This window comes from Cricetulus griseus, chromosome 5, assembly GCF_003668045.3.
Source record: "Cricetulus griseus strain 17A/GY chromosome 5, alternate assembly CriGri-PICRH-1.0, whole genome shotgun sequence".
NCBI lineage: Eukaryota > Metazoa > Chordata > Mammalia > Rodentia > Cricetidae > Cricetulus > Cricetulus griseus.
The window spans coordinates 138726500-138737316 of record NC_048598.1 but is presented as its reverse complement, the minus strand read 5'-3'; positions in this window follow the sequence as shown (position 1 = coordinate 138737316).

Sequence of the window (10817 nt, the reverse complement as noted above, 5' to 3'; positions counted from 1 at the left end):
TGGTTCTGGGAAAACTGCCCTTGCCTCTCACTAAACACCACAGCAAGAAAGCTGGCCCCTGCACACTGGAGAGATGGTTCCCACCCTTCTTCACAGACCAGGGTGAACCAACCCTGAGGGCACGCATGTAGAGGAGAAGACTCCACCCCCTTGCCTCAGGTGGGTGGCCCCAGGGGTCTAGACTGAACAGCTTGGTTACTATCCAGGCCCATAGCCAAACCTTGGGTTGACCTACCCTAGCATCCACCTCATGTAGGACCTGCTGGAGCTGGTGAAGGGACTGGTCCTGTGGAATGATACCCAGATCTCTAAGATTCATGTCAGCCACCTGATATCTCAAAGGAGTTTTGGTGAGGATCCAGTGATGATGGTGTACCAGAAACCAGAGGCCTTCAACCAGACCAGTGACTCATTGCAATAAACATTTACCAGTAAAACTGATGGGACAAAAAGATATACTATAGGGTACACTGAAGCCTCCATTGCCACCATGGAGAAGCAGGAACGAATGAGAAGCAAAGGGATTTTTCTGTTGTGGTGGATTTTATTTAGGATTGGTTTGGGGGTGGAGGTTGGTTGGTTGTGTTTGTTTTTGTTTTTGCTTTTGTTCACTTGCTTGCTTACTTTGATTTGTTTCCTTATGGGGGAGGGGCATGGCAGGGATGAGGGAGATTATGAGGGGACCAGGAGGTCAATGGAATTGGGGTGCATGATGCGAAACCACCAAAGAGTCAATAAAGTTATAAAAAATGAAAGAAAACAGAGCTTTGGAATACAATAATCTGTGAATGAATACATGGAACACAACATCCTCTCTACTTATGACCCAGACAATCAAATATCTGTGTGCACCAAAAGTAAATTAAATGCTGTTAGCCTACTAAGACTTGAGGACTTGCTCTAATATGTGAGGCTTATATTTTAAGGGAGAAAGCAAAACAAGATATAGGAAATAGTTTAAGAGATATCTGGGAATATAGAGTCAGAGGTCCGTCAAAAGGAAAAGTCTGAGTTACAAACACACTGCTGTTTGAGAAACATTAAGAGCCAATATTGTTATGGAGAAGGTATAGACAATTGGAATTGGAAACAATATGGTATAAAAGAAAACATAATTGCCTGTAGGTAATTATTTCAACTTCGTCTTGAATTCAGAATCCAATGAAAAGCTTTTGGGATGTCTTGTGGTTTTCCTTGGCTCTCACCACATTTCCCTGGCTTCTTCTGCATTGGTAGCAATAGGTTAAATATACAGATAATGAGACCAATAAAAAGATTTCATATGAGAAACAGTAGTGACTTCATCATGATAGATTGACTCTGGAGATGATATGAATATCTATACTGGATATATTCTCAAATCAGATCCCAGAATACAATGTGCAAAATGGAACCAGGAATAGAAGATGACTCTAAAAGTTTGTCCTGAGAATCTGACAGAGGTGACTGTCCATTTGCTGAATTAGAGAGGATTGTGAGATACAGAGTTTGAGTTGATGAAGTGTTAAGAAATGTTGTTTTGAACAAGTTAACTTCATGGCGCCGATTAAATATCTAAGTGAAGAAAGCACAGAGTAGTTATCTTTGTAATTTAAACTCAGAGAAGAGATCTGCGCTAATGGCATTCATTTAGAAATTCGAGTGACACAATAACAGATTTTGTCTCCAGGATTAACCTCTCATTGACCTCAGACCTTCTAGGCCTCTCCTGTTGAGGTAAAAACCTGTTTTCATAGCAGCAAGCCAAGGAGTCCAAGCAATTCTGAGTGCAAACTGTAGCATATCATTTCCTCTGTAATGGAAATTTTCCAACCCCTTACTAGCCAGAAGGGACCAATAAAATCATTATCTATTAAATGTGATTTAAGAGAGCCAGGAATACAATAAAAGTATTCAAACTTCACCTTCTTTACCTACTTTCCCTTAAAGTTACTTCTCTCTTCCTGAATCCTCCCCTTTTTTCCCCTCCTGGTCAAAGGCTGTTTCCTAAGATTTCATGTGCTTGGTTTACTGACTGAGATTTTAATATCCTTACTTAAAATTTCAAAACCAGTTAAATACAATGCAAACATAGATAACACATGATTGGAAATTCAAGCTAATTGCTTTTAACTTGGTGGCTACTAAATTCCTTAGTTTTGAGGGTATGATTTCCATCAGTAGACAGTAACAATAAGAGGTTTGGGTAAGTTGTGTTTCCCACATGAAGCTCCTGATACACCCGATATTTACTTCCACTTTAGGTTACAATCACCAACACTCTTTAACCTTATTGTCTATCAATTTTCAACCACTGTGGTTTTACATCCTAAAAGTTTTCACAACAAATAGAAGAACAAGATAAGTTTTTATTTGCAAACTTCTGTCTAGGAGAATGCCAATGCTTCTCTGAGTACAAGAGGAAATCATCCAAAGACCAAATTTGATCCCCAAACTATAATTCCTCTACCTTTTAGGAGATCGATAGCCCAGGGAACTCAAACAATAATAGAGAAACACAAAGAGAAAGAGAAGTATTGTGAGAAAGTGACTGAGACAGAAAAAAAAGTTTCTTTTTTTTTCTAATTTTCAAAAGCTTCACTTCAAAACGTTCCACAAAAAAATTCAGGGACAAAAATGAAAGAATTTTAACAATATAATATGTAACTACCATATTTTTGACTACACACTTGAAAATCAGAGAAAGGCTTTAAAATCCAGTATGCCAAAAGAATAATTCTATGCAAAATGAAAATGGTGAAGAAACTGTTCTTAAAGAGTCTGGGAGCTAGAGAAGCTAATAGTGAGACAGCTGCTAGAAGAAAGATTAACAGCAGGTTAAAATATTTGTGAAATAATGCTTCTGTATGTAGAGATAAAGGGAAGAGCAATTGCTCTTGACCCAAGCTAATTCTCTATCTTAGGGAGTGACAATAACAAGGACCATTAAAAAGAAACAAAAGTAAAATTTGTTATTTTTTTCATTGAACTAAGAATTACTGAGTGTTTGCCACTTTGTGACAGTTGTTCTTATAGCTGCTGAGGAAACTAAAAGTGAACATGAAAAATGAGGTCATAAATTTTGGGAAGAGGCTTAATAACAGTGGATAAGTAAGTTAATAGTACTTCTTATCCACTGTTATTAAGGCCTCTAGGATGGCATATAAGGCAGTCATCAGTCTCATTATAGGGGAAGGGTACTTAGGTTAGCCCCGCCACCATTGCCTAGATTGTCAGTTGATGTCATCCTTGTAGATCTCTCCTCGGACCTATAATAGCTCCCTCTGTTATGGTATCTGTCATTCTGCTCTCCTCTATTCTTCCCCCAATTCAACCTTCCTACTCCCCCATTTCCTCCTCTCCCCTCCTCTTCTCCCCCTCTCATTCTGCAGCTCCCTCTCCTCTGTCCTCATGCTCCCACTTAGCTCATGAGTTCTTGTGGTCCATGCATTTTTCTCTTAGAGTCCTTCTTGTTTCCTAGTTCCTTTGGTGATGTGGATTGTAGGCTGGTAATCCTCTGCTCTATGTCTAAAATTCATATATGAGTGAGTACATACCATGTTTGTCTTTTTGTGACTTAGTTACCTCACTCAGGATGGTTTCCCTAGTGTAAGAAGGGACTTTGGGAGCCCATCCTACATGAAGGGATGTTCTCTCAGCCTGAACACATGGGGGAGGAACTAGGCCCTGCCCAGGATGATATAACAGACTTTGGGGAACCCCTGTGGAGGGCCTTATCTACCTTAGGAAGCAGAGGGGGGATGGTGGGGGTTGGGGAAGGAGAGGGAGAGGGAGAAATGACAGACAGGTGAAGCAAGCTTGTTTCTAATTTGAACTAATAAAAAATGCCTAGAGAAAAACTAGAAGGGATGATGTGAAGATTTGAGGTCAGTTCCCTAGAAATGCAACAAAAACATCAGTGATCACAAAACAGGAGTAGAAATGCAGTAACTGTCTATTGCTGTGGAAAACGGTCACACACAAACTAACTGCTTCAAACTGCACACCTTTATTATCCCACAGCTTCCCTGAGTCAGAATGTGAGTCTCTGCCAGCTGAGTCTCCCATCTCAGCCTCCCCGGAAACTGTAAACAATTGTCACTTGCAACAGGCAGTGGTTTCAAAAGTTAACTAACTTTAGAGTCTGCTTCCAAGCCTACTTCCTGGTAATGGCACAATCAGTTCTCTGTGGTGTGGTGGTCTGCTGGCCTTGTTCCCTAGTCATATGGATGTCCCCATAGAGTATGTCACAACATAGCAAGAACTTTTATTAAAATCAATCAAATGCTGCTCCAAGGGAGCAGGACGATGAGATGGGGATGAAGGATTTTTTTTAACTCTCCCAGAGGAAGTGTTCAATCACTGTTATTTATTTAGAGGTAGTCAAGAGGGGCAGCTCATACAAAGGAAAGGAATTACACAAGAGTGAGAATGCCAGAAGCAGGAATCAATAGGGACTATTTAGCACCAACCTTCTATATCCACCACAAGCATTCAGAAGAGAAGAACATGAATTTGTGGGAAGAAAGATATCTAACCAAATAACAGTGGGATGGGTCTGGGTGTAGCTGATTTCTTCCTAAGATATTTTTGCACAGTGAACAGACAGTCCTCAGGAAGAATACTGCTCAACTATTACAGTCTTCACTGAACTTATTCCAGCATCAGGGTCTCAATTTTGCTCAATATTTATTAAACATTAATCACTTCAATATTCAAAATATTAATTATTTCAGGGGTTATAGAATTCTCTTCCTTTTTTTCTTTTTAGTACCAATTTTCTCTTTTATTTGTCCTCCAAAAAGACTAAAAGCATAAAATATTCTTCAGTAAAACTAAGATTATTAAAACAGGTAAGCTTAAGGTTAGAGATAGTCTACCCAGACTGTAGTCAACAGGCAAATGAACTGAAATAATTTAGAATTCTACTACATCAAAAAAAAGGAAGTGCAAGATGCCAAATGATCAGCTTTGAATGGGGGATTTACCTTCAGTGTGTCTTGGTTTCTTTGCATGTGGAACAGGAATAGAAAAATTATAATTATATTAACTTCTACTCTAAAGGATGGATGAAGAATAGTAATATATTCATGGCACTTTGTAAACTTTTTAATACTGAGTGTGTGTTTCTGGGAAGCTACATTTAAAAGGCATTCAATTCAAAGAAATTGGTAAGTGGTATACTTTGGAGATTTTTCAGGTTTTGGATATCATTACTCATTTTTCTCCTGTACAGGAAGAATAAGAACATGCTGACCTAGTTTTCCTTAGTTCTCACTATTCTTAAACTTGAAGTCTATTCCTTATACTTTCCCCTCATTGTTTATGCCATGAGGTGACTGCAAGCTGACACCACTTCAGAAACTGAATGTTCTTAGAAGATTCATTTGTTTACCAAATCACAGTGAAATAAAAGACTGCATAAGAGTTAACATGAGGATGAAAGCAAGGGAAAATGTGGTATGCATTGGAAGGAAGCACCATAGTAAAATGAGCACTCACATTTTATTAGAAGAAAATGGTTCTTAGTCTAAAAGAGATGCATGTCCCTCCACAATTACAAAAGCTGAAATATAACTATAATATACAGCCACAGGTAAGATTTCCATCTTTATGTGACATGAAAAATGTATCAAGCCAAGACTTCCCCATAAACAAAATTGCTTTCTTCAACTCATACTTTAATGCAAGATATCAATCATGTGGTAGATTTTATTATTCAGAATCTAGCTTTGTTTTTTGACAGATTGCTGGCATTCAGCTTGAAGTACAATTGTATATCATCCCTATTATATACACATCCAAATTTGTGAAACCTTTTGTATTTTAAATAGAGTATTATAAATGGGCAGGCATACCTGGTGAAGCAGAATTAGTTTGACATCGACTGTTTTAACTCAATAGTGTGGCTTTGAGAACCTGTAATTATTTATTCACACTAGGTCTGAGACTGCAAGTTTTATATAACGCATAAGGAAACATCAATGCCTCCTAACTAAATGAAGAATCCTTCTATTTTCACATCTTTGTTTTACTCTTTATCATTCCTCTATTTGTAAAAAATAAACAGGCTGAATTTGAACAAAATGCAATAACTATACAAATACAATACCCTGGCTAGGCCCTGAATTTACAGGATACATATTCATAGATGACATAAAGTCCACTGAAGACACTTTTATAAAAACAAATCCATGTCTTATATGGAGATCTGGAAATGGTGACAACTCAACTCATGCTGGTCAGGTTGAAAGGAACTATAATGACCCATATCATTCTGCCTGCCAGAAATTTAGTATTCCACAAGCATACAAGTACCAGCAGCAATGCATATTAAAATGGAGATATAAACCCATGAAATGAAGAGTTCACAGCTAAAGCTGCCATAAAATTCACAGTCTATTTCTAGGTGGGCAAAGTGTAAAGAGTTTCTAGTACTGCTCTTTACAGGGCCAAATTGGGAATGATATTTGCCGAAGTTGTGGCAGATATGGAACCCTACTGGATTCCAGCTGCCTATGAATAAGGAGAATACTTTAAAAACCTTTTAACCTATCTGTGATGAAAAATACATGCTGGTTTAAAACTCCCTTAGAACTTTAAATTAGCCACTGCTGCACATTCGGCTGCATGGCCCAGTACTCCTAAAAACATCAAATGCTTGGATGAAAATAAGCTCTGTGGTTCAAAAAGGAAAAAAATAAAACCCTTAACTGAGCCACTTGTGAGGCTGTCCTTCTCAAAAAAAAAAATGTTTAACTTCCATGGCTGCCTCACTGTCATTCGTCTGGGTATGATTTTTTGTTACTGAAAATAAAGGATAAAAGCCTGATCCCAAAACAATCAAATTTAACTTGGAAGAGTAACTAATGACCACATTCAAGTCCTTGGAAGTACAGATAGGGTTAGGTAGCCCATCTCTGAGTAATCCCTACTTACATGTACTTATACAGATGAGACTTATTTCTGTGACTTTCTTTTAATACTCTTTTAACAATGCTAAAATGGAATGAGAGTGGCTAAAACACACTTGCTGATTGTTTTGAGAAACTTGGCTTGAACACTTGTGCTATGAGGCATCACCAGCTCAGTATCTGCACAATCAAGTGTCCAGCTTTGTTTGAAGCTCAGTCCCTCCCAGTCTGGTTTTCAGTTTATCTGTAAAGCCTAGATCATGATTCCCCAAAAAGTTATTTTCTTTCCTGCCTTTAAGAAATAGACAACACATTTTTCTCTTATTCAATTACTCAATTAGTAAATCACTTGCTTGGTAATCCCATAATCCAAGTTTTAAATGCAGGAGTTGCATGGATACACATAATAGCCATTCTGAGGAGGCAGAAATGGGTGCATCTCTGGAGCTGGCCAGTCACTGTCAGACTAGTTTAACAAGACATCCTCAAGCCAGTGACAGATCCCATGTCACAAAATGGGATAGAAAGAACCTAAGGAAGGATGCTGAGTATCAGCTTTGGCCTCCACACCCATGCATGTATGCCTACACACACATGAACTCTTTCACAAATGAACACACATGTAATTAATTAGGAACTATGTTATCTCTGGCAAGTGCAGATTCTATATTGCTCTATAAGTATATTGCTCTGCTTCTAATGGCCACAAAATGGGGTTTTCACAACATACAGCTTATAGTACCAGGTGCATCTTTAGAAGAGCATTCTGATAAGAAACTCTTTTTATCAACACATGCTGTTATAGATAATTAAGTCAGAATATTATTAGTGGTTATTTTCCAATGTTTAGAGCAGGTACATGACCTTTGAAGCATATTTTGTTTAAAATAATATCTAGTAAGCTTGGTTGAGAGACTGTCATATAAAAGTGCTTGGAAACTATAAATCATTGGCTGTAAAGTCACTAAAAGGTTTGATTAGCAAATATTCAACATCAAGTGAATTTATTTAATTGGTTTCATATTTGTGATCACGTTTATTGGCATGCTAAGCACTATATTAAGTTTTACCAGATATATAAAGCAAGGCCTGACATGCAGAGGGAACTCTATACTGTATTGATCATTATCTGACTATATCATACATTTATTTATCACTGCTAGTTAATTATATTCTGCATTACATAAAAGCAATAGTTAAGTTACAATTTATGTAATGTGGCTATATTTACCAATAGCATACATAGTTGTGTTGAATCTGTGATACATGGTATTGGTTTAAGAGTTATTTGTATAAAATGATTGCTGTAATTGTACCTACTACTAATCATAATAGTAGGTATAGAGCTACTGTATTTATTTCCTAGATGAGGAAAGTGAGACCAATATAATTCAAATACAAGCCAAACAAACAGGAAATGGCAAAATGCCTTCCAAATTAATATTTTTGATAGCCCAACCTATTTAACTGCCATAATATGCATGATATATGCTCCCTGCTTATTGAAGTGCTACCAACTGAAGTATGCGGAAGGTAACACTGAAGAATGTCCCAAAGATTTAGTTTTTTAAAAAAAACACAATTTCAGAAAACATTGAAGGTTTTGTTTTCTTTTAGAATTTACTACTTTCAGGCAAATTCCCCTGGGAAAAAAATGACTAGATTCTATCAGACTATGCAGTACTGCCTCTTCTGGTCACTTAAGTGGGGCAAAAAAAGCATCTCTTTTTTACATCTTTTAAATATACAATTATTCTATTTTATTTGTTGTGTTCTGTTCTTTTGCTTATATTGTTGATATTTTTGAGGACAGGTTCTGGTTATGTAGCTCAGGGTAGACATGAATTCATCATCTTCATGCCTCAGTGTCTCAAGTGCTGAGAATACCTGTATGTGACACTATAAATGGTTTAAATCTCCAAATAAAAGTCACAAGATGGTTATTTATATTAATAAAAACAAGACTGTGTGGCCTACCAGAAGTTCACTTCACCAAAATTATGCACACAAAATAAAAGTGAAAGCAATGTAATGATATTCTGAGAAAAATGGAAATCAGAAGCTATTCTCACCAGTCAGATTCCAAGTCAAAACAGTCAGAATAAAAAAGAAAGTTCACTGTACAAAAGGGACAACTAACCCATTGAAATGATATTTCCATAAATATATAGACACAAAATATTGACATACCCACTTTTAATTAAAAAAAAACTTTACAAATAGTAAGCAAAGTATGAATCCCACCATAATAATGGATGAGTTCAATACCTCATTCACATCAAGACTGATTATCTACAAGAAACATCAATGATTTGTGTTTGTAATAAAATCATTCTTCAAAACAAATCCCATGATGAGACAGATTCACAGGTGAATTATATCAGATTCAAAGAATGAGTGACATCAGTGTCTCTAATAGAAAATAAAGTAATACTTCTACAATTATTGGAACAAACTTTTACTGTCCTGTTACCAAAATCTGATAGGGACACATGGACACACACACTCACACACACACACACACACACACACACACACACACACACACACACACACACGGAAAGCAATATAAACTAATATTCTTGATAAACATGGATGCAAACATATTCAACAAATATTTGCATATTGAATTCAAAAACCTATTGGAGAGATTATTTATCACCAATAGCTTTCATAATAGAGTCAGAAGGATTATCAGCATATGCAAATCCACTAAATGATGAAAAATAATCAGAGCCAAGCATAAAAATCAGTAGAAGCAGATTCAGTTCTATGTTTTAGGAAAATTCCTTGTCATTCTCTCCTGGATCCACTGAAAACAGAACAATATAGAGACACATTTTGGAGGTGGCACCTTCAAAAGTCTAAGTAAAAAATGATGAACATCTGAACTAAGTGGAAATGGAAACAAGCTGTCTGATTGATAACAAAAATGATATTGAAACAGAAGTCATAAGCAATTGAGATTAACTGGAGTTGATGCAGCAGGGAACAAGAGAGATGTATGAGGGAGACAGGACCATTATTCCTTTAGTGTCTGTCTTTCCTTTATTCCATTGCCATACTGGTCAGTGTTCTAGAGCCAAGCCACACAAGCTGCAGCAACACAGTAGAGTTACAAAATGAGCTTCCTTAAAATATAGGTCTAAAGCACAGAAAAGGTAGATCTGATTTCTAAATGATTGAGCAAAACAGGCGTTTCTGCCAAAAGCCACCTGAGCCCCATCGTCATGTGTGAGCTTTACGCCAGACGCCCGCCTGAGTTAAGGCCCAAATGAATACATAGAAATTTGTATTAGGTACAATGCTGCTTGGCCAATGACTAGGACTTCTCATTTGTTAGCTCAGTCTTAACTATCATAAACCTATATATTTTATAAGACTTATCTTATCGGACGCCTTATTGGCGTCCCTCCTTGCCAGTGGATCACATTGTGCCATTGGAGCAGGAGCGGAGGGGAAAAGAGGGACACTTCCTGTTTCTCCTTCTTTAAATATGAGTCTCCTTGCTATGTCATTTCCTTCCTGGATCACCATTTCTCTATTGCATTTCCCAGAATCCTCTTTGACTCCTAGTCCCATCTAACTTGCCATTTCATTGGCCAAACAGTATTTTATTTAACAATCAATAAGATAAACATACATAGAAGTACTTCCCCCATTACAGGCATGCTGATGAATTCACCCAAGGAAAGTGCTGAGCCAATGAGTGTTCCTGTTTTATTTTATGGGGCACTGAGATACACTGTACTTATGACAGTGTGCATTGCAGGCAGTCCATCCATGATTGAATTCTAGTTCCCATATAGCTATTGAAAACATTTTCTTAACTTCTCTGTGATTCAATATTCTCATATATAAAGAATAGGTAATAACACTACTTAATGCTAGTTAATGCTAACTCTTTTTGAAATATTATGGTCC